A 22,759-nucleotide genomic window follows, 5' to 3' on the forward strand; every position below is an offset into this window, starting at 1 on the left:
GTGGCTGACTTTTGGGGCAATTTGTTATGCAGCATTGGATAACTAATACAGCACACATCAATCAAGTGCTTGCAGTGTGCCTGGCCCCTTTCCCATCATTCTTTCCCCTGCCACCCCTGGGAGGCCAGCCCACTTCATAGACATGGAAAGTGAGACTCAGGAGGTTCTGTGACTTGCCCAAGGTCTTACGGCTGGAGAGCTATGAAGCCAGAATACAGTCCGAATCCAACTTCTCCAGCCATAACCCCCTTGGAAAATAGGGGCATCGTACCTTCAACTTGACAAGGGGTTTCGCCTGTCTCGTTCTCCTTGAGTTTCATACTCAGGTAGGCATTATGACTCTATTTGCCAGGTGAGGAAACTGAGGCCCAGAGAGGAGACTGACTTGTTTCAAGTTATACGGAATATTAGTTGCAAAGGCACAATTAGAACCCAGGGTCTTGAGTTAGGGTTCAGGGTTTTTATATATCACACACCAGGCTGCCTTCCTCCCCGCCTCCCCAGCAAGTCCTGCTCAGACAGAATCCTATGGAATGGGAATCGCAAGACAGACTTCAGTGATTCTCGGCCTGGTTTCCTCAGGGCTTGAGGTTAAGTACCCTTTGGGAGAGCAGCTTTGCCATCTAAGTTTGGGGCCTGTGGCCTTGAACCCGGGCCCAGACCCTACAGAAGCCTGAATAGTCTTGGGCTCAAGAGAGAGCGTTCATCCTCAGATCCTAGGGGGACACGGTCTGACTGTTCTCAGACATCCTACCTGGAGAAGCCAGGACAAGACTAGCAAAGGCTCTGCCCCATGTGGGGGGCCAGGACAAATTTGGTGCCCGGCCGTCTCCACCTCTAGTCGGGATCTGGGATGCCAGATTTGGGGGACTTGGGCCCAGGCAGAAAGATGGGCAACATGAACAACCTACTAGAGCACTCATCAGATCCAGATCCACGCTGAGATCCACTGGGAACCTGTGTCCCGCTTCTCAGCCTACAGAGAGCCGTGGTTGGGCAGGACTGCACGGTGTCCATTAGGGTGTCACCGCACGCCAGGACGCTCAAGGGAGACTGCCATGACTCTACTTCCTGTTACTAGAGTGCTTTGGACCGAGAGAATCTCCCTACAAAGGAAGCTTCCCTCCCTGCTTCAAGGCCCAGGCCCCACTCCCAGCAGTCGGGCTGGGACATCATCAACTGTCCGAGCCGGGAAGCACCTTAAGAACCATCTGGCTCGCCTCCAGCTCCCGGGACCAAGCTCACCAATAACACCTAAAGACTCAGAGGCCCGGGAAGGGAACTCCATTTGCCTAAAGTCACAGAGCCTAGTCTTCCAGGGCCAGGATTAGGACCAAGGTTTTCCGACTCTCAGTGCAGTACACAGGGCCCTAGGCTAGTACCTCTCAAATGTATGCTTGTATCAGAATCTTCTGGAGGGCTTATGTAAACACAGATATGTGGGCCCCACCCTCAGAGTTTCTCATTCTGCGGGCCTGGGTGGGGACTGAGATTTTGCACGGCTGACAAGTTCCAAGTGGTGCCGATGGTGCTGGGGGAGGATCACACTTTGAGACCCAGTGCTCTAGACCATCTGTCTCCCGAATGGCTCTCCTGATGGTGCCCCAAAGCTCGGACCAAGGGCAATTTGCAGAGTCCCCAAGTGCCTGTCTAGGCACCCTCTCCTTTGAGGGAGTGGGGTGTGGCTGAAAGAACCACAAAGGGCAGTGTCGTGTCTTGTTCATCTTTGCAACAATTTGCCAAGCAGCTTCCATATTTGCTGACCCATGAAACCCACAGATATAAATGACACATCCCAATTTATAAGGAACCATTTTTGAAAAAAAAAAAAGGAACTTCCTTTTGTGATAACCGTACTTAAAGTATTTTACTTTGTTCAGGTCATCGGGTGTTATGTGCAAGAATATTTTAAAGAAAACTACCACTAGGATGTGAATAGGAGGTGAAACGATGATCTTCATTGCCATGTTTTCTGTTTCTATGCTTCACCGGTAGAGGTGGTTCCGCCCATCACTGGTGGATCTATCCACACAGACACAGATTTATATGTAGGTACAGATTTGGATACAGACGCAGGCGCAGATTTAGATGAAGATGCAGAGGTGAGGCCCCTAAGGAGAAAGGACATGCTCCCTCCTGCTCCTCCCCAAAACGTGGGTGTGGTGAGGGGGCCAATTTGGACACAAGATGGCAGACAACAAGGTAGAAGGGGCCTGGGTGCCCGGACAACCTCCTGGAGTAGGACCACTGCTCCAGTCCCGGACAGTCTACTCCTGGGTCATCACAGGAGAGAGAAGTAACCTCCACTCTGACATGGCTCCAGTAGATCACGCACACATGCCCCCCAGCAGGTGACAGGCTCCTTGAGGATAGGGACAAAGCCTCCGCCTTTCGTACCAGAGCTCCTAGAACATAGCCTAGCAAGTTTCAGTGTTGGTTCTGCCCTTCACTGGCTGGTGTCCTGGGGCAAATGACCTTCCTGGCTGTTTCCTCTTCTATAAAACGGGACTGAGAAACGTTCTCACAAGATTGTCGTCAAGCTTAGTGAGATGCTATGTGTAATGCACTTAGCCCTGTGCTGGCACATAATGGGAGCTAAATCACTGGTGGTTATTATCAGCTATTAGTTTTCAGAAATCTGATCCTGTCCCCTCCCACCCTGTTTTATACCATTGTTCCCCATTTCCCGTGAAATAAAGTCTAAATTCGCTACCATGACTCATAAGACCCTCTATGCACCAATTCTGCCCACCTCCCTGGTCTCATCACTTATACTTGGGACAATGCAGCCGGACAGAGCTGCTCTGGCCTCCCCTGGTCCTACTCTGGTCCAGGGAGCTGTCCTAAGGTCAGAGTGAAAGGCAAGCAATGTGCTAAGTCCAAATGACACTTGAAAATCTTTTAACCTGCCCAAAGGTACAGAGCCCAGTACCTACCACCTCTCAGTAAATGCAGAACGGTTTCCCTCCAGTGCAGAAACAAGTGGCTGTTATCTTCAGCTCAGCATCAGAGTAGCTGCCTCGTGTCTAGGGGCCTCACTGGATCAAAAATACGTGTCTGTAGTCACTGAAGTCACATTCAGAACGAAACGTTCACGCGGTGCTTCTTTACAGGCGGTCCTGTGACATGCACTGTTCTACCTCTGAGCCTTCACACATGCTGTTCCTTCCACTCCCAAATTCCTTTCCTGCTTCCTCCTCCACTTGGCCTGGCCAATCCTTATTCCTCTATGAGGTCTCCGTGCAGGTGCTACTTCCCGGAAGAAATATCCCTAACTACCTGCAGCCCCATGCCCCGCCCCCAAAACTTAGTCCCCTAAAACTCCCCTGCCCTGTGCAGCAGGCCTCCCACTGTACATATCAGTGCAGGCCGCCCATTGGATTTTACTACCCAGTCCTTCCTTCTTTCTTATTCATAATGCTCAGTCGCCAGCGCCTACCACGCACAGAACTAGGTGCACAGAAGTGCCCAGTCAATGCCTACGATGAATGGGCCCGCGAGTGAGTGCTGGAAAAGGTCAGGAATGCCTCTGCTTCCATCATCTGGCATCCTGGGGAGGGCAGGAAGGGGACAGGGGCCACTGTGGGGGCCTCTCCTTCCCCATCGTCCTTCCAGACCCTTTCCCTGCCCAACAGGGCGCCACTGGCCTGTCCCACACCCTCTCTGCCGCCTGCCCAGTGACCTAATTATTGTTTTTTCTTCCAGCCCCGCGGAGGGGAAAACAGAAATTCCTGGTGGATGACACAGGCCCGGCGGCCGCCTGAGAGCCGAGCACGGGACCGGCTGGGCCGGCTTCGCCCGCCCTGAACCCGCCGCCCGCCCCGCCATTAGGGCCGCGGGAACCCGTCATCAGGCTAAGTACAGAGCGGGCGGCGGGGCGGGCGGCCGGGAAATTGCCGGTTCCCGCTGACCCGCGGGGCCTGCGGGCGCCCCGAGTCTGGGGGCTCGGGGCGGGCGGGCCGGGGGCTAGGGGAACCTGGGGGGTCACGAGCCGCCCGCGGCCCGTTCTCCTGTCATTACTCCGGGGCAGCCTTGCTGGGCAGGGGGCGGGGGGCGGGGGGCGGGGGGAAGGGTGGGGGGCGGTGCCAGGCGGGGGCGGGGGTGGGGCTGGAGGAATTCGGAGCGGCTCGGCCCGGGGTGTGGCTTGTGAGGCTCCGGGCCAGAGCCTGGTGGCCACACCTCGGGACAACCCCCTGCGAGGGCTCTGGGGGCCGCAGGCATCCCTCCCCTTTTCTGGGCCCTGCCCCCACTCTTAGAAGGAACACTGGGCTTGGAGACAGACCGCCAAGGGGTCAAAGGCCCCAATCCTGGTGGACTGCTTATTCTGCCACTCCCCCTCTGGGGGTCTTTGATGCTGGAGGGAGCCCCAGTTCCCCCATCCATGAAATGGGTTAACAACAGCTACGGAAGAAATGAGATGTGGGCGGGTCAGTCCTCTCCCCCACGCCTTGCAGATAATAGATGCTCCATTTTCTTTCACTTATTAGGGGAAAAGGCACCCAATCATGCATGCCTTCCACAGCGAATATTGATTGCACAGCTACTACGTGCCCTGCCCCGTGTTAGGCCTTCGGGTTATAGTGATAAGTAAGACAGATAAAATCTCACATTCTTAGGGGAGATAAACAATAAAGAAATAAATAGACACGGCAGACAAGATAGTGCTTCAGAGGGTGATAGGTGTCATGGTGTAAAGGGAAGAGGCACGATGGGAGTTGGAGGGGTTGTTCTATTTTAGGCTCAGTGGTCCTAGAAAGAAAGTCTTCATGGTCAAATGCCCTTTGACCTGAGACCTGAGTGAAGTGTGGCAGTGAGCAAGGCAATTAATTATCTAGGGGAAGCCTCTTTGGATAAAGCACACAGCAGGTGCAAAGGCCCTGGCTCCTCGCCCCCACCCCTTGCCAGCAGAAGGTAGTGTCTCAGGCTTCTGGGCTCCTGAAGGACAAGACTGCTCCTTTCCTGCACCCGTCGGCATCTCTGGAGTCAGACAGACCTGAGGTTAAATTCTGGCCCTGTTACTCACTGGCTGTGTGAGTAACAGTCACCTTGCACGAGTCACTCAATCTTTCCGAGTGCTACATGTCATAAACCCAGAAGGCGTGGCCAAAAGAATGGTCTGTGGGATCCCTGAGAAGACCCCAGGGATGGGTGGATGGGTCTCCTTCTGAATTGGTGTGAAAAGCGGACTTACCCTTGCCCCGTCTTGGTGTCACGGGCAGACAAGTAGTAGAACAGTGAGCAGCTTGGACAGACTCTGGGCGATGGTTCCCAGCTAGCAGTCTGATGTTGGTAACCTGCATCTCAGAGCCCCGCGTATAGAAAGAGAAGCAGTGGATCACAGCTCCCCATCCACCTGCCTGGACGGCCCAAGCCTCAGCCCAGGCAATCAGTGAGGCTCAGAGAGGAAACGTCCAGCAAGCCCCCGTCAGGGCAAAGCTGTAACATTGGCAAATTTCATATTTCATGTTCTCTTATCTCTTCTCTCGGTTCTGTCTCCTTGCCTTCCCGGATAAATTTTCTCCTCCTTGGGAAAGGACAGGGGGTCAGCCACTTTACTCACACCCGAGGGAGGATTTCAGTCCTCAGAGATACTTCTGACATGCTACCTCATTTGACACATGGGGAATCTGAAGCCCAGAGAGGGCAGAATTTGGCCAGAAACACACAGCAGTCCTGGGATATGAGAATTCACGGCAGCGACCTCTGATCGAGGGCTGTTTCTTCACTGTACTTCACGGCCAACTTCCGCCCATCTTATAGAAGGAAGAAACTGAGGCCCAGAGCCATAACATGAATCAGCAAAGGCTTTCCAGGCCAGCAGGTAGCAGTGGGGAATGAAGAATGTCTTCTAGACAAGGGTTGTGGGGGATATAGGGACCTTTCTGGATCCTTCGTATCATTCCCATCCCCACCTGTTTTAAAGATGATCCCTGAGCCCCCACAATGAAAAAGGCATTTGAGGAGGTCCGTGGCCATTGGAACCTGCTCCTCACCCAAGGATCCTAAATTCCCCTTATCCTGCAGGGCCCTCCCAGAAGGTGCCCAGATGCACACTGTTGTTGGCCTCGTCCGTCTGGCTCGCGTGAGAACTTGCTTTGACGGTTGGGCCGTGGCAGTGTCTGGAGGTCACCACGATCGGACTGGGTTCTGCCTCACCCTGCTCAGGGGTTCTTGACCAATGCCCTGTTGGGAGCCTTATTTCAGAACTTGCACATCAGCCTCTGCATCTGCACCCACAATACCCTCTCGGCCTGCGATTTTTGCCACTAGCTGCTCCACTAGTGGCTTCTCATTCATTCATTCATTCATTCACTAAGTATTTCCAGAGAGCCTTTTGGGTGCCGGGACTGCTCAGCACATTGAAGGTAGAGCAGAAAACAAGGTGGTGAGGCCTGGCTCTCTCATAGAGCTCACATTCTATGATGGAAGGCAGGCCCAAAAAAGCAAATATACACAAGCTGTTAGGTCAGATGGGAGTTAAGATAGAGTTTAAAAAAGGGGACAGCCTGCGATGGGGGCGCTCTCTTAGGTTGGGTGACTGAGCAGAGACCACAACCAAGGGGGGGCTGCGCCATGTGGTCGTCCGGTTCTGAAAGAGGGAGCTGAGGTGGAAAGGCCGCGAAGCAGGGTATGCTTGGCATTTTCAGGAAAGAGCAAGGAATACCATGCGGCTGAGTGATGGGGAGGGAGAGGGAGGCAATGAGACTGGGGAGCAGAGGGGGTGGGCTGTGGCTGCCTTTGTGACTCCACAGTCGCCCCACTTATTCTGTGTCTGCCTCGGGGTGGAGCTGTGCCCTCCGAAGACAGCCTGGACATCCCCAGCAGCCATTTACAAAGTAGCCCATCAGAGTCACCCCTTTCTCTCCCCTTCTATTTGGTTCCCTCCACCCTGGCACCTCCTTTACCTGTTCTAGAAAGCAGAACTGGAAAGATTGGCAGGCACGCTGACCTCTCCTGAAAAAGAATTTGGAGTCAGAACAACCCCCGGATTCCAGACCAGTCCTCACTACTTGGTAATTGCACGAGCTTGGATCAGCTGCTTAAATTCTCTGAACCTCCGTCTCCCCATCTGTAAAATGGGACTCCATCTACCTACCGCCTAAATAGCTGTGACAACAAGTATATGCCCACCCTCTGACCTAGCAGGCACACTCCTAGGCACATAGCCAAGGGAAATAAACGCGCGTGTCCTAAAGGCACTAGGAGTTCCTAGGGGGTTGGTCACAATAGCCCCAAAGGGAATCAGCCCCAATGTCCCTCCGTAGAAGAGTGGCTGGAAAAGGTATGGTATCATTGTGCCCTGGCACATCCCACAACAACAATGTAAACCATCGATAGATGCCACAACGTGGATGAATCTGGCGTTTCGTTGGGTGAAAGAAGCCAGGCGCAAAGAACGAGTACATGTTATTCCGTTAGTAAGTTCAGGAACAGGCGGAGCCAATCTTCAGTGAGAGAGGCTGGATGGCAGTTACCCGTGCGGGACGCTGACTGCAAGGGAGCTTCAGGGAAACTTCTAGCATGGTGGAAGTGCTTTGCATCATGATCTGGTTGGTGTCACACAGGTTTATGCATATGTAAAAGGTCATTGAACTCGGGTTCCATGAAGAATTTGAGGTCGGTGTGCATGGTGCTATATGTATATTCTATTTCAATAAAAAGGTAAAAAGAAAAAAAGTCCTATACCGCCTAGAGAGCTGGTGAAGAGCAAGAGAGCGAGAATGTAGTCATGCCTGTCTCAGGATAGGCGCCGGGGAACATTCCCTACTTCCCCAGTGCTTTCTTCAGGACAAGGAATGCCCTCTGGTGCCCAGGTCCCTGCCTCGTCTGTCCTAACAGGGACCAAACGTCCCTTAGGGCCGGATGATGCTGTGGGGGACAGCTGAGAAACAGAATGGGATTGCAATTCTTTTTGCTTTTTGCCTTTTAGTTTGTTTTTTTCTGTTGCTTTGCTTCACGACGAGAAAATGATAGTCTTTATCATTATGGAATGTGGCAACTAGCTGCAGGTCAGGTCCCCAGGTTTATTGTGTGGTAGAGACTCGGAGTGAGAAATGCTCAGCTTTCCAGGCCTGGAGCCTGTGACACAGCATTGAGAGCTACCCCCTCCCTTTGAGATGAGCAAGAGTCCCCAGAGCATGGCATGAGGACCCCAGGGCCACCCTGCAAGGTAGCGGCAGGGCCCCAGCCCCCTATATCCCATTCACCCACATCCAAGTGCCCCCAGGATCAACTGGCTGGGGACGGCTACCCCACTTCCACCCTTCCACCCTGCGCCAAGCCCAGAGAGGGCAGTTGACTTCTCCAAAGCCACACAGGAAGTCTGCAGCCGAGCCAGGCAAGCAGAGACAAGGACAGGAGGCTGAATGCCTGGGCCACCTGCGCCACCAGCCAAGCTTCCCTCTCATGCTCATGGGGACTGGGCTCCTCCTGAGCAAAAGCTAGGAGTGGCCTCCTGTGTGGCCTCCTGCTCTGAAGAGGAAGGACTCCGTATTAATAATGGGGAAGTACTTTTGTTATCAGCTTGGCATGGAGTGGGTACTGTGAACCCCATCTGCCGGGTACTGTGCCGGGTACTGTGAACCCCATCTCTGCCGGGTACTGTGAACCCCATCATCTGATCCTCCCCAGGGCAGGGCCTCCATAGGACTGGAGACTCCTTGCTCATGGGCGCCTCGGGTCTCCACTCTCCTGCCCTTCAACATCGAGTCTCACCTCAGGACCCCAATACCCCCAAGGCTGCCTAGGTGCCCCCTTATACACCTCCTACTCCAGGCCAGGCTCCTTTGTAGGCCTGGGGTGCAGGCCCACGTGGGTCAGCGTGGGGTGGATCTTCCTGTACCCTCTTTCTGGAAGCTCCTATGGTCACGAGCCATGTCTTTACTCCTGTGCCCCCTACACCCATCATACAGCCTGTCATAGAGTGGACTTTTGTGACATGAAAGAGATGACCCAGGATGTCATTTGAAGGGCTCTAGGAAGAGATTCCAGTGCCCCCCCCCAACCCCATCCCCCCTATATCCTCAGGAGCCACAGTCTGGAATTCCATCGAGAGAGTCACATTCCTTGACATTCTCTTCATGGGAATAAATCAGAGGATTAATTTATTCTGTTCTTGGGCCCAGAGGCCTTAGGAACTTTCAAGAGTCAGACTGAAGATATGAGTGGGGAGGGGTCTGCCAGCCTGTTCCTCAGCCTCTGGCAGGAAGGCTGAGACCCCAGAGAGGGGCTGACCTCTGGAGACAGGCTTGGGCTACAGGGGCCCTTGGGGCCGGCGGGAACAGCGGGGCCTGTCTGGGAGGAAGCCTCTGACAGACGCTTTATCAGGCCCTGTCGCCTGCGTTATCTGCGGCTTCTCAGCAAAGAAGGAGCCACAGTCCTCAGCTGTGCTCAGACCACTCCAGGCCTGGAACAAAGCAGCCGAGTCAGCTGGCGGCCCCATGGCTCCACAGGCCTGGCGGCCCCATGGGCTCCACAGGCCTGCGGCCCACGTGGGGCATTCAAGGGGGTGGCTGGCCCAGCCTGGCGACGGCTCGTCTGCTGGGACTCCCCCGCCGAGTGCCTGCCTCACAGGGACCACCTCCCTAGGGCCTTTCTGCAGAATGCGGATGGGGCACGGGGTCACCCCAGCCCCTCCAGGGCCCAGCTGAAATGTCAGCCACAAAGGACGGGACACAGAGGGGCCTGTCTGGGAACAAGGGCCAAGTGTTGGCGTGGGATGATGGCCGGGGCCGGGCTGGTCAAATGTTTACTTGGAATGGTTCAAGTGGGCACCCTCAGGCCATGGGGGCAGCTGGCGCCTGGCATGGGCCCCCTTTACCCACCCGCACGGGGTGCTGTGAGGATTCAGACCATCCCAGATGGGCCCAAATCCAAAAACACCCAGAGGGGCTGCCAGTCTAGACCTTGGCATGGTCATGGTCACTCCCTCCCAGTCCCTGCCCACTGCTGGGGAGAGAAGCTGGGAGGGGGGGTTCAGCCTCTGTCGTTCCAGAAGCACCTGCCTCTCTGGCCTCTGGTAAGACTGCCATGAACGGTTGGGCAGGTTGTGCACTACAAAAGGACACTTTGCCACTGAAGAAAGCAGACCTGAACTCCTCGCAACTGGCCAAGGGACTGCATCAGCCCAGAGGGCGCTTTTTTAGTGACTGCTAGGAGGGTCACCTCCTTTTGCGTGCTGGGCATTGGGGATGTTAAGATGATGATATAGTTCTTTTGTAGGAGCTCATTGACTGTTAAGGATGGGTTGCCTGATCTAAAACAGGATGTCCAGTTAAGCTTCAGTTTCAGATAAACAACAAATAAATTGTTTTAAGTACAATTATGTGCCATGCAATATTATAAAGTTTCACTATGGCGAGGGGTGGATGAGGTCTGGTCAAGTCAGACCTCCCCCGGACACTCCCAGCACATAGGGCCCTAAGGGTCATGGAGAAGACTGTGGGAGACTTGAAGACAGTCCACCACAGCTGGAGAAGAGCCTGAGAAGTAACACGGGGCAGATGGAGTGCCCAGTTGAGGGCTGGTACTTTGAGTGAGATGGGGCCACACTGGAGGGTTTGAGCTGGGGACTCTCACGGTGTGGCAGGCTCCCTCTGGTGGCCGTGTTGAGAATAGGCTGGAGGGGCACCGCGAAAAAGCGGGCTGACCTGTGAGGTTATCACAGCCATCCAGGCCAGGGTACCAGGGCAGTGAGCATCAAGTTGGAGACAAATGGCTGATTCTGGACATCTGAACTTTTTGTTATGGAAAACGTCAAAAGTGTACAAAAGTAAAGAGAGTAGTACAAGGAACTCCCATGTCCCCATCACCCTCTTCAAGCATCATTAGCTCATGGCCCATTTTGTTTCATGAAAAACCTTTCAGCCCTCCTGGCAAATGGATTCTTTCCAACCAAATTCCAGATATCATATTATCTCACCCATAAATATGTCAGTGTCACTGAAAGGTATTTTGAAGGTGGCTGCAGCCACCAGGAATTTACCCAAAGACTTCAAGTGGCTCTTTTTTTGTTGTTTTAATGTTTATTTCAGAGAGAGACAGAGCGCAAGTGGGGGAGGGCCAGAGAGAGAGAGACACACAGAATCTGAAGCAGGCTCCAGGCTCTGAGCTGTCAGCACAGAGCCCAACGCGGGGCTCGAACTCACCAACTGTGAGATCATGACCTGAGCCGAAGTCGGCCGCTTAATTCGACTGAGCCACCCAGGCGCCCCAAGCAGCTCTTTTAAGAGAGGAGGGCCCCTGACCCTATTGGGCCCATTGCTGTGCGGTCGGTTCCCTGATCTTAGGATGATTTCTCCTAAAGCTTTCTAGCTTTTCCTCCCCTGGGATGAGTCTTCTGAGGGTCTGTGCACTCTCCTAGCAGGATGCTCCTCAGGTTGGGGTCTTGGGACACTGGCCTTGACTTTCCATTAGAAGCTCCTGCTTTCTCCCAGACCTTACCACAGCTTGATACTTCCCCTTTTTTGTTCCCTTGATGACAGGACTGTCCGGTGTCTGGCATAAAGGCTCCCCAGGTCCTCAAAGACACTACTCCCTGGGAACTCAGGAAATGCAGGCGCTGTAGGCGAAGGTAAGGGAAACATACTGGAAGTCCTAGAATGAGGTTCAAGGACACGACGCAGACACCAAATCCCTAATAAGTGCAAGGACGCTCTTTGCTTTCCAGAATGCCACCCCCTCCAGGAAGCAGCCTGGCTCTGCCTCCAGTTTCCTGGGAGACTTTGGTTAGGTCCCTTCCCCTCCCTGGCCTGGAGAAAGGAACTAATTCATTATGTAAGGCTTCTACCTTCTCCCCACTCTCAGATTCTGTACCCCCAAAGTCTCCCTGCAGTGGGAGGCACTGTGGGGGGGGGGGGGCAAAGCTGGACTTGGGGAGAGGCTGCTGGGGACATGCTAACTACTGACCCAGCTGCAGACACACATTGAACCCTGTGAGACAGGCATAGTATCGCCCACTTTATGGAAGAGGAAAGCGAGGTATAGAGAAAACCACTTGACTAGGGTCCCCTAGTTTGTAGGAAGCATAACCAGGCCAATGCCAAGCACTGGTGCCCATGGTTTTTGAGCACTGCCCCAACCCGGGGTTGAGGCCCAACTCTGCCAACATAATCCAGACTGTAGTCAGTCTGCTCTCTCAGAGTCCCCCCAAAGCCTGGAGCTCCTGGCAGCTTCCCCACCATGGGACCCAGAGGCCAGCTCACCTTCCTGTCCTTCAAGTAGCCTTTTTTTGTTGTTTTAATGTTTATTTCAGAGAGAGACAGAGCGCAAGTGGGGGAGGGCCAGAGAGAGAGAGAGACACAGAATCTGAAGCAGGCTCCAGGCTCTGAGCTGTCAGCACAGAGCCCAACGCGGGGCTCAAACTCACCAACTGTGAGATCATGACCTGAGCCGAAGTCGGCCGCTTAATTCGACTGAGCCACCCAGGCGCCCCAAGCAGCTCTTTTAAGAGAGGAGGGCCCCTGACCCTATTGGGTCTCACCGAGGTCTCACTGAGCCCTCCCAAGGCCTGTGCTTGGGGGGTATCAGACACATCAACAAATTTCTCTCCTTGAATCCTCAGCAACAGTGTGAGGTGCTGTGCCCATTTTGCAGATGTGGAAACTGGTACTCGTGACCTACCCAAGGCCACACAGCCCTGCAGTAGTGCAGACAGAATTGAAATGAGAGTTCTCTGAACCCGAGTGCCCCTTCTTCTACATTGTAAGAGCGGGCTTAGCACAGAGACATGTCTAACGACCCACTGATATTTGGTTGTCCTGGCTTCTTTTTGGCACGTAACTCCTTTGTATTGCTTCATCTATGTGATCACGCTAATAACCACGGGAGGCAGGTATGGCCACCGTTTGGTTTTACAGATGAAGTGCCATACATGTCTTTGGGAGACTTTCAGAACTTCCAAAATCTTCCCCGAGGCTTGAGTTGCTCTGTTGCTGCCACCCATGGATCCTTATGTTCTTCTAGCGCCCCCTACAGTCTGTCAATGCCATTGAATCGCCCTGCTGGGTCATTGAGAAAGTTTTTCTTGAAAAGTGTTTTTCCCCTTTGTAACCCCAAACCTCTGGCCGTTTCCCCATCTGGGCCTTCCCCTCACAAGTTTGGACCCACCTTGTCTCTCCTTCCTTCACATAGCCATAGTTTAAACACATTTGCTTTTTGTGACTTTATCTTCAAGAAACGAGGACTTTAGAGAGGCTCAGCTAGAACATTACAGAGGTGGTCAAGCTTAAGACCCACAAGAATGAGTCTGGGTTTCCACCACCAGGGAACTCTTTGGAGTGCGATTAGGTTAAAGGTTCTCCAGGGAAGGTTCTATGTCCCCCCCCCCCCCCCCCCATGTCCCCTCACACGCTGGGATCAGGACCCTCAGAGCAGCGCCTCAGTCAATGGGGAGGGGGAGGCGGCTCTCGGCTCTGCCCAACACTGACCAAATGATATCTGAAGCAAATTCCAGATGGTCTTATTGTTTTATTCACAATGTTCAATATTGTCTCTAAAAGATAAGGATTCTTTTTCTTTAAAGCCGAGATACCCTATCACACCTAACATCATCATACTTAATATCCTCAAATATCTAGCCAGCGCACACGTTGCCCCGATTTTGCCTTAAGAATGTCATAATTTTTAGGGGCGCCTGGGTGGCTCAGTCAGTTGAGCGTCCGACTTCGGCTCAGGTCATGATCTCACGGTTGGTGAGTTCCAGCCCCGCGTCGGGCTCTGTGCTGACAGCTCAGAGCCTGGAGCCTGCCTCGGATTCTGTGTCTCCCTCTCTCTCTGCCCCTCCCCTGTTCATGCTCTGTCTCTCTCTCTCTCTCAAAAATAAATAAACATCAAAAAAAAATTTTTTTTTAAAAGAATGTCATATATATTTTAATTATGCTTTCTTCCTTACATTGATGTCTACATGCATATTGTATATCGTACGTGTGTCTATGCATATATAGTCACATCCCTCCCTCCTTTTCTCAGATGAATGTTACCACATTAACACACAGTCACACTTCCATCCACCTTGCTTCGTTCACGGTGCATCTCGCCCGCGATCTCGCCCGCAGGTGTCCGTCTGCATCGCCCCTGTGCTACTTCACAGCCAGACTCCTCCACTGGGCTGATGACCACAGTCCTCCGCCGACGGACATCTTCCTCGCCTCCTGTCTTTTGCCGTTACGAATAGAATCGCGGTAAACAGCCTTCTGCTTGCGTCTTTCAGGACACCTGCCAGAGTTGATTTACAGCCTTGGGATTCCTGAGTCACAGGCTCAATGCACGCAGTGTCGCTCGCTTTTGCCAAATGCCCCTGCAGAGGGATTACCCCCCACGGCAGGCTCCCACCAGCTGCGTAGGAGAGGAGTGGTTTCCCCGCAGCCTCCCCTGCGGAACGCGCTGCCAAACTTCTGGATTTTTGCCAATCTGATAGGTGGGACGTGGTATCTCGGAGTAGTTTCAATTTGCATTTCTTTTATGTGAGCATGTTAATCATCCTTCATACGGTTCAGGGCCATTTGCGCTTTCTGTTCCCGTGGATTGTTCGGTAGTATTTTTAGCCCGTTTTTCTAAGAGGTCGTCGGTTCTCTCCTTTCCGCTTTCAGAAGTTCTTTATAAATTGGAGACATTAATCCCTTGTCTGTGATAAAGGTTCAGGTATTTCCTCAGTTGGTCATTCGCCTTTTTTGTTCATCCATCCATCCATTCATTCATTCATCTCAAGCCCAGTGGCTCATTCATCTGAATGAGATCCAGCTGGAGATCCAGCTGTGACTAGAGTGTCCCTGAAGGGGGCCCCACCATCACGCGCTGCCCAAGCTAGAACCTGGTTCCGATCTTGGATGCTCTCTACCCCAACCCCTCCCTGTGCTGTCTTTCCTGCCCCCCTGCCCCCTGTTCTGCTGCCCAGTGACCACCCTTCCCCTGTCTTGCCCCTCTCAGGCCATTCACATCTCCCAGTCCGAGCTCAGCAAGGCCCAGAAATGAGCCTGATTATCTTTGTATCTCTCCCTACGAGCCGAGCCCCAGATGCATGAGGAAGTGAAGAGTGAGGGAATGAATGAATGAATGAATCAATGAATCTTGTGAAGATAAAATTGCCTTTGGCCTGGGAAACCAAGTCAGAGAGGGGCTTGGAAAAGCACCTCTAGGATCAAAGTTTCTTTGTCCTTTGCCTTCTCTTCAGATCCAATTCAGGTCAGAAGTGCTAGTCTTTAAAGTGCTCCCAGAAAATATATGATGCCTGTTTCATTTCATGATTTATTTTACTTTTTAAATGTTTATTTATTTACTTAGAGAGGAAGAGAGAATGCACACGCATGAGTGGTGGAGGGGCAGAGAGAGAGAGAGGGAGGGAGAGAGAGAACCCCACGTAGGCTCCTCACGCTGTTAGCGCAGAGCCCCATGCGGGGCTCGATCTCACCAACCAGGAGACCATGACCTGAGCCGAAATCAACAGTCGGACGCTCACCGTTGAGCCACCCGGGCGCCCCTCGTTTCACGATTCAAAAGAACGTCTGCTTATTGTAGAAAATGTGGAAATTACAGGGAGATACGAAGAAGAAAACAAATAACCTGTGACCCAGAGGAAACCACTGTGAACGCTTTGGTGTCTTTCCATTCACCTTTCTTCTTTAATTTACATTTTATTTTTATATATCTATTGTCTACATATCTATATGTGTATTTTTACATACATATACATGTACCCCCCCTTAACATTATAGCATACATATTTCCTCATGGCATTGAACCAACACATCGTCGTAATTTTAACTGATCACACAATATGCCATGAAATGAATGTATCATGTCCTAGCTTCGCTAAGTCTCTTCCTTTGTGCCCTCATCCGTAAAGCGGAGGAGTGGTGAAGTGCCCCCTGCCTACTTCGTAAGTTCCCTGCGAGGGTTCATTGTCGTTCTCTGCGCGGCAAGCACCCAGTGAGTGTTAGACATCGTCGTTATCGTTATTACCAGAGAGAGTTGGGGGCTTGGGTAACATGAATGTTCGGGGCTTTAAAGGCCAAGCCAGTCTGAGGCACAGACGCTGACAAGTGAAATTTGAGGACTCTTGCCTGTTACCATTCGAGGTCCAGCATTAAAGCAGATTCTATAGCATCTCAAAGGCTTTCCAAGCATAGAAAAATTAGGAATCCTTGGAAAGGAAACACCTCTACCCTTTGTGGTCGGAATTTGAGAGCATTGTCTGCACCGGCAGCCTCACTGCTGCACTAGTCCAAACACATGTGTGTAATTCTCTCTCCCACATACTGAGGAGCTCCTGTCCCCTGCTGTTTATAGAAGATAGTCCAAGGAATGGGAGTTGGCAGTCCCACAATGGTGGGAGGTCCACACTCTAGGCCTTGGAAATTTTCTGCCAGGAGGACCTGAAATTTCTCTGAAGGGCCACTGTAAGTTAAACCTTAGATTCACTCAGAACATATGAGTGTGAACGGATCCCAGACGTGTCTAGGCCAATTCCTCTCGTGGGCAGAATGAGTGTAGGAGGACCTCAGAGATGGGGGTGGGGGTGGGATTTAACCATACCAGCTGGTGGCGGAGCAGCGACTAAAACAGGTCTCCTGATTTCAGGGGGACCATGCTGTCCCCCTCCATCAAAGAGCCGTGGGGAGAAGCAGCTGGCGGTGGGGGGATCCGGGGAGGATCTGAGCGGGCACCGGGTATGCCGATGAGGGACTCACAGTCCCGGCCCTTGAGGGGCTGCTAGAGGCTGAAACACGAGAACAGGGACACATCTGAATCGGGGTGGGTAGAGGCCTGGCAGAGGTGGGTCCCGAGAGCAATGGAGAAGAGGGTGGAGAGACATAAGAAGGTTTCCAGTGGGAGCTACAGAAAAAGTTGAAGGGTGAATGGGATCTCATTACCAGGAGAGGTAGAGACGGGGTGGTCCAGAAATGGGGAGAAGCAAGGCAACATCCTGAGAGGGGGAGGTGGACCTTCCCACTCCTAGGTTGCAGTGGGTCCCCGGGGCTGCAGCCAGGACCCCAGGATCCAGGGCAGACCTCCCACTTCAGGGCCCAAGGATGCCATCTGTCACCCTTAGAGGGGCGTATACATTTATACAGAGATTGGCAGGACATGGGTATTTTAATCCAAAAGAGGGACCGTCTAACGGTGGCCAGGCAGGCGTTGAGACAGGTGCTGAGGGAAACCCTTTCCGGATTAGTGGCCGTGAGAATCTGTGTGCGCTGGTGGGGGCAGGGGGTGCTTCTCTCTGTCTTAATTCTGTCGGCTTGCAAATTGCAGTTTAAAGGCCATCTGTTCACATCCAATTGTTGAGGTGGCTACTCTCTCCTCCGTTCACCTTGACTATGTCCCCGCCGCGCTGTCTGAGCCTCGGTTTCCCCACATGTAAAACGAGACAGGAGGACTTGTTGGTCTATAAGGCCCCTTCAGCCTGGGGCTGGTGAAGCCCAGTCTCAGGCTCTTTGCTGGGATGCCAGAGGCGCCCTCTGGTGGCCATCGTGGTCCATGCACGCGGGGAACAGGCTGGGCTCCCTGCCTGGCTCTCTGAAGAGTGAGTTTGTGTGGATGTCTGTGTGAGTGTGCCTGTGTCTTGGGAGTGGATCACAGAGCATGTGTGACAGGCTTGTGATACAGAGAATGCAGACCTTCCCTGACTCTCAGCCCCTGATAAAATCGCAGACAGGGAGGTGGGGCCATTTAAAACAAAGGCAAAGTCGGCCCAAACCTTCCTGGGGCCTGCCTGGGACACCTGGGCCTGCACAATTTCCTGGGCCACCCTTCTTGCTAATACATGTGGAGAGCACTACTCCTCTGCTCAAAATCTCATCCTGTGGCCCCTCTGTTAAACAGAGTAAATATCAAACTCCTGGCCAGGGCAGGGCATAAGGTCCCGGTTTGGTTGCTCATATGGCCTCAGTTTTTACTCTCTTCTTTCTTTCCTGTCCCACTCCAGGTGAACTATGTCATCCTTTCCCATGTCCTATCCTCTCCTTATGTCTGTTCTTTTCCCCAGAGTGTCCTACCCTCTCCTTTAGTCCCCAGTGCATCTTTCCAAAGTTGCCACATGCTACCTCCTCCAGGAAGAATTCCTGGATTTTTCCACTTGGGTCTGAGCTCTCCTTCCTCTGAACATCCTGGTAGCTTTGTCTACACCTGTCTCCTGGGATGTAGAGAGTTTACCCAGGTAACTCAGGTCAAAGATGTCCAGCTCTCTAGCCCTTCCCTGACGACTGGCTCCATGTCTGCTTCCAACACTGAGCCCTCCCCACTGGCAGCCAGGCTGTCCTCTGCAGTGCCCCGACTCCCACGAGGAGTCCACCTCCCTTGGGCCCTCGGCCTTAGCCAATGGGTCTGCTCTTGTGGAAGGAGGTCTGGCGGTAGGAGAGAAAGACGTGAGCCTTAAGTCAGGCTCTTGTTGGGTCCTGACCTTCAGAAGGCACATGTCTACCCAGCACACAGGCTCCAGCTGCTGAGCTGTGTATGGGAGGCTGGTTTCTGCATGCCCCATATTGAGGGTTAGACCCCACTGGCCTGGCTCTTTCCTTCAAAGACAGAAGTAGTAGGCTATGTGTAGACGTCTGCTATTGTCAGTTTTTTGTGCTCTGTAACACGAAACTCTCGCACAACCTGCTTATAGATGTAGAAACAAGGAACCAGAGATGCTAAGTAACTCATTCAAGGTCACACAGCTTTGAGTGGGAATGCTCAAATTCAGACCCTGCTTTCCAAGTGTCTCCAAATCCTGTGCAGTTTCCGGACCATTCTGTGGTCACTGTGCCTTGCACATAGTAGGTACTTGATAAACTTCTGGATAATAAAACATAGCCATAAACTAATACATAACTATCTCTTTCTGCTAGCCTTCCAGTCTGCCTCGGGCTTACACATTCACCTCTGCGTGAGGAAAGAGTCTCAGAACTGGGATTATCTGAGAGAGGACAGGCTTCAGGCGCTAAAGGGGGGAGGTGATGCCTGCATCCCAGGAGGGGTGAATGCTCCGAGTCTGGGTGTTAGGGGGTAACGGGTCCCGGGCATGGTGAGGACAGGCAGGCACCTGCTGGGCCACGGTCTCAGTCGGTGTGTGGCTCATGAATGTCTCGTAACTTCAGGAGCCACAGCGTGGCTGCAGGGTAAAGGACCTGGAATTAATCCAAATTCTCTGAGAAGCGGATGCCAAGGCAGGATTAGATGTGCAAGAGGTTTATTAGAGGACATATCAGTGAGGGGAAGGGCAGGGTGCTGGGGAGGCTGAACGAGAGAGCTCAATGCTGATCATCCAGGGTGGGGGGATGGGGGGAGGAGGTAGGGAAGGAGCGAGGCAGGCTGAAAGGAAGTGTTTTTGACTGTAGGGCACTTGTAAGAAAGTTGGCAAGGCCAACGGGGAATCCTCCAGCCAGCGTGCCTGGCAGCGGGGCTCTGTCCCTCCCAGGACAGGGTCTCCTTTGTGGCCCTGCCTGCTCAGTCACCGCCTTGTGGGGAGCGCCGCCTCCGCAGACGCACGACTGGGCTGCGAGCCTGCAGTGGAGAGGCGGGCATCGCGGGCGAAGGTGACGGGAACCTTCTCTAGTGTTGGTGTGCATGCCGTGTGTGCGGAGGAAGGTGTGTGTGTGCGCGCGCGCGCACGTGTGCGCGCACGCCTCTTTCCTAGTCGTAATTCTGTTGGCTTCCCGGTTCATATCCAACTGTGGAGGTGGCCACTTCCCCCTCCTCCTTCACCTTGACCCGCTCTGAGCCTTGGTTTCCCCACGTGTAATGTGAGGCAGGTGGACTTGCTGGTCTTTAAGGCCTGGAGCGCAGCTGCTGAAGCCGTCGGTTAGCTCTGCTCCCCAGAGAGCTGAGAGGTGTGTCCTCACGGTCCCTACAGGCCAGCCAGCCCCCTTTCACCAGCCTGGCCCAGGCGACCGCCACCAGCGCCTACGGCTCCTGGGAGCTAGACTTTGTGCCTCTGGAAACTCAGGAGAAAGGCTGATTGGCCCGGCGTGTGTCACGTGTCCAGCTCTGGTCCAATCAACTAAGACCAGAGGGTGGAGCCACTTGCGGCTGTTCCCTGAGCAGGGCTTTGCGCATGCTCTCTGAAGTAAAGGTGCTGACCTTTGGGCAGGGTTACTCCCGGGTGGAGTGAGGAAGTGCAAGGTGTAGGTGGCACTCTGGCTGGCCGTGTCCTCTCAGCGTGGCACACCCGGTAGCTCCACAACGTCAGGAGCTGGACTATGGTTTTACCCCAGTGCTGGGGCGTGCACACGGCCTGCACCCAAGGAGTGTCTTGGCGGGCGTGCCCTGCTGTTGCCGACCCTGAAAGGCTGACCTCTGCTGGCCAGGACAGGCACTACGCCTACCCGGTGGCCACCACCCCAGGACAGCAACGGAGGGATGTCTTTCCATTAGCCTAGAAGCCTCTGGTAAGTGGCGGTATTGCAGTTACACAGCCCAGGCGCTAGTGCTGGGTTTGGGTGTGGCTCTTACACTAACTCGAGCGAGTTCCTTTCCTCCTTGGGGCTTTTCCCGTATCTGCCAACTGGGTCTCATCACCACTGAACAGGTGCGGAAGGGGCCGTGTATTGTGCAGGTTTGGGGCTCAGCTTTTGAGCTGATTTTGAATCCAGCTTTTCGTTCCTTGCTGTATGACCTTGGGCAAGTTACTCAATCTCTTGAAGCCCCAATCTCCCCATCTATAAAATGGGAAGGAAGAAGAATTTCTCTTCTGTTCTCTAAAAGGTGATGTGAGGATTCAATAAGAGAATGCGTGGAAAAAAGCACGGAGCATGACGTCTGACATCACATCATTGTGAGGTGGCCTTGCTATGTGGTATGCTGGGGGCACACTCATTCATCTCCTGTCCTTCACCTCTTCCCCAGCCCCATCTCTCAGAGCACCCTGGCTAATGGGCCAAGGAGTGATCGGTGTCTGGAGCACAGCCGGGACTCAACCGTGTACAAAGAGTGGGAATGCGCTGCAGACCTTCTGCCTGGGTGGTCTCAACCTCATCCAGCTTTTATCGAGTATTCCCCACCTAGCAGGTAAGTCTCTGCTCTGAGGGGCTCCCAGGGCATTTCTGTACAGGGCAGGATGCATTCTACTGTGTGAGCACTCACTGCAGGCTTGGGAGGAGCCTGTCTTCGATGTCTGGACACCTGGATTTCAATTCAGTCTTTGCTACTCACTCCCTATGTGCCTCTACCCCCCGCCCCTCCAAACTAAAGAAAGATTCCATGAGCTGGGGAGGGAGAAGACTCATAGGGGAGGTGAGAGAAGAGGATGGACCCCCTAGTTGGGTATGAGGATCTAAGTATGGCGAGGCCTTGGGCCCCTGATGCAGCTAAGGAGGTGGGAGGAGCCTGGACTTCCTTGCACCACAACATTGGAGTGGAAATGGAAGTCGCCCGGTGGGCACATCCAGGCACATGGGCCTGATGTGGCCTCTCAGAAGTGCCAGGAGCAGCAGAAGGCTCCTGGGTGCCCAAGAGGGATTCCCATAGCCTGCAGCGGGGTGGACTCAGGAGTGTGTTTCTGATGTGCCCAAGAGTGTGGCACAGACAAGGCACAGAGGACAGGAGGACCTAGAGAGGCTGCAAGGGAGCCCAGAAGAAGGCCGTGCATAGTCAGTGGGCACCAGTGTCTGATGTTTAGACATCCTGGGGGAGAAGAGCAAGGCAGATGACCAAGAGCTGGGGCCTCCTGGTGTTCTTCCTCCCCCACCTCAATACTACATAATTCCCATCCCTACCCAAGAACTGAGATGGAGCCTTCACTAAGATTAGGTGTCTTCCATCCAAGTGAAATGATGGCTCAAAATATAAATACAATTCAGTTAGATAAGGAAAGTTGTATTTCTCGTAGGCTTCAGCTCCGAGATTACTACCTGCCACTGAAAGAGAAAGGGGACATTGTACAGGTTCATAGAGGTGAGATGAGGTGGCTTTCAAAGAGAATTAAGCTAACGTTAATCTGTAGATCTACAATACCGGACAACAAAATATCCACACTCTGTTAGGGAAAAAGGTTTATGACCCAAGAGTCTTCATTCTCGTTAAGATACCATTAATTCTGTCAGGGGCACATAAGGACTGAACAAAATACTCAAGGAGATACTCAAACCGATGGAACGCGGGTTAAAAGAGAGATCTTAAAATAGGGGATGAAAAAGAAAAAAGACAGGGGATGAAAGAGTGTATAGGAAACAGTAGGAAGGAATGGGTATGTTAGTTAAATCAAAATGAATAATGACGTTTTTAAGTAGGGATTCTCGAAACAAAGGCCATGCGGTAAAGGAAAACCTGTTAAGAGTCAAAAATGAAGTATTGAAGTTTGCACTGTCCAGTATGGTAGTCATGAGTTACATGTGGCTCCTTACATTTGAATTAATTAAAATTATATAAAACCAAATAATCAGTTCCTCAGTTGCACTCGCCATTTTTCAAGCACTCAATGGCCCCACATGTCTAGTGGCTACTGAATCAGGGCAGATATGGAACATTTCCACCACCGCAGAAAGTTCTTTGGGATAGTGGTGATCTAAATTATCAGAAAATCCACGGAGGGGAAAGGATATTTTAGAGCACAGAGAAGAAAGGTAGTCTAAAAATCTTCTAAAAGGATACGAGAAGTGAACAGGCAAAACCAACAGCAAACTTGAAAAGCAGGGTGGAATTTCCAAACAGGCATGTGGCTTAGTGGTGGTGGTGAAATAAGGAATAAAGAGAAATTTGACCAATCCAGAAAAGGGGAAGAAGAAAGAGGGAGGAAATTATAATCAGTAATAAATGTGAAATTAGGTGGAAGAAATAAAAC

At 52.7% G+C, this 22,759-nt stretch overlaps 2 long non-coding RNA genes across 2 annotated transcripts in view; one reads left to right on the top strand and one right to left on the bottom strand.

Annotated features, from left to right (window-relative positions):
* Window positions 1–6,461: 6,461 nt before the first annotated feature.
* On the bottom strand, window positions 6,462–9,272 carry LOC121041874 (uncharacterized). The gene is made up of 2 exons (XR_005795878.1): window positions 8,764–9,272; window positions 6,462–7,646 (listed from the first exon to the last, which is right to left on the bottom strand). It is a non-coding gene; the product is annotated as an uncharacterized LOC121041874 (long non-coding RNA).
* An 11,560-nt stretch (window positions 9,273–20,832) lies between these two features.
* LOC121041875 (uncharacterized) overlaps window positions 20,833–22,759 on the top strand; it is a 41,705-nt gene continuing 39,778 nt past the window's right edge. The window contains exon 1 of the long non-coding RNA XR_005795879.1: window positions 20,833–20,988. This is a non-coding gene — a long non-coding RNA (uncharacterized LOC121041875). The remainder of the gene's footprint in view (window positions 20,989–22,759) is intronic.

The sequence above is a fragment of the Herpailurus yagouaroundi genome, unplaced genomic scaffold (assembly GCF_014898765.1).
Source record: "Herpailurus yagouaroundi ecotype Mexico unplaced genomic scaffold, PumYag 184, whole genome shotgun sequence".
NCBI classification, from domain to species: Eukaryota; Metazoa; Chordata; class Mammalia; order Carnivora; family Felidae; genus Herpailurus; species Herpailurus yagouaroundi.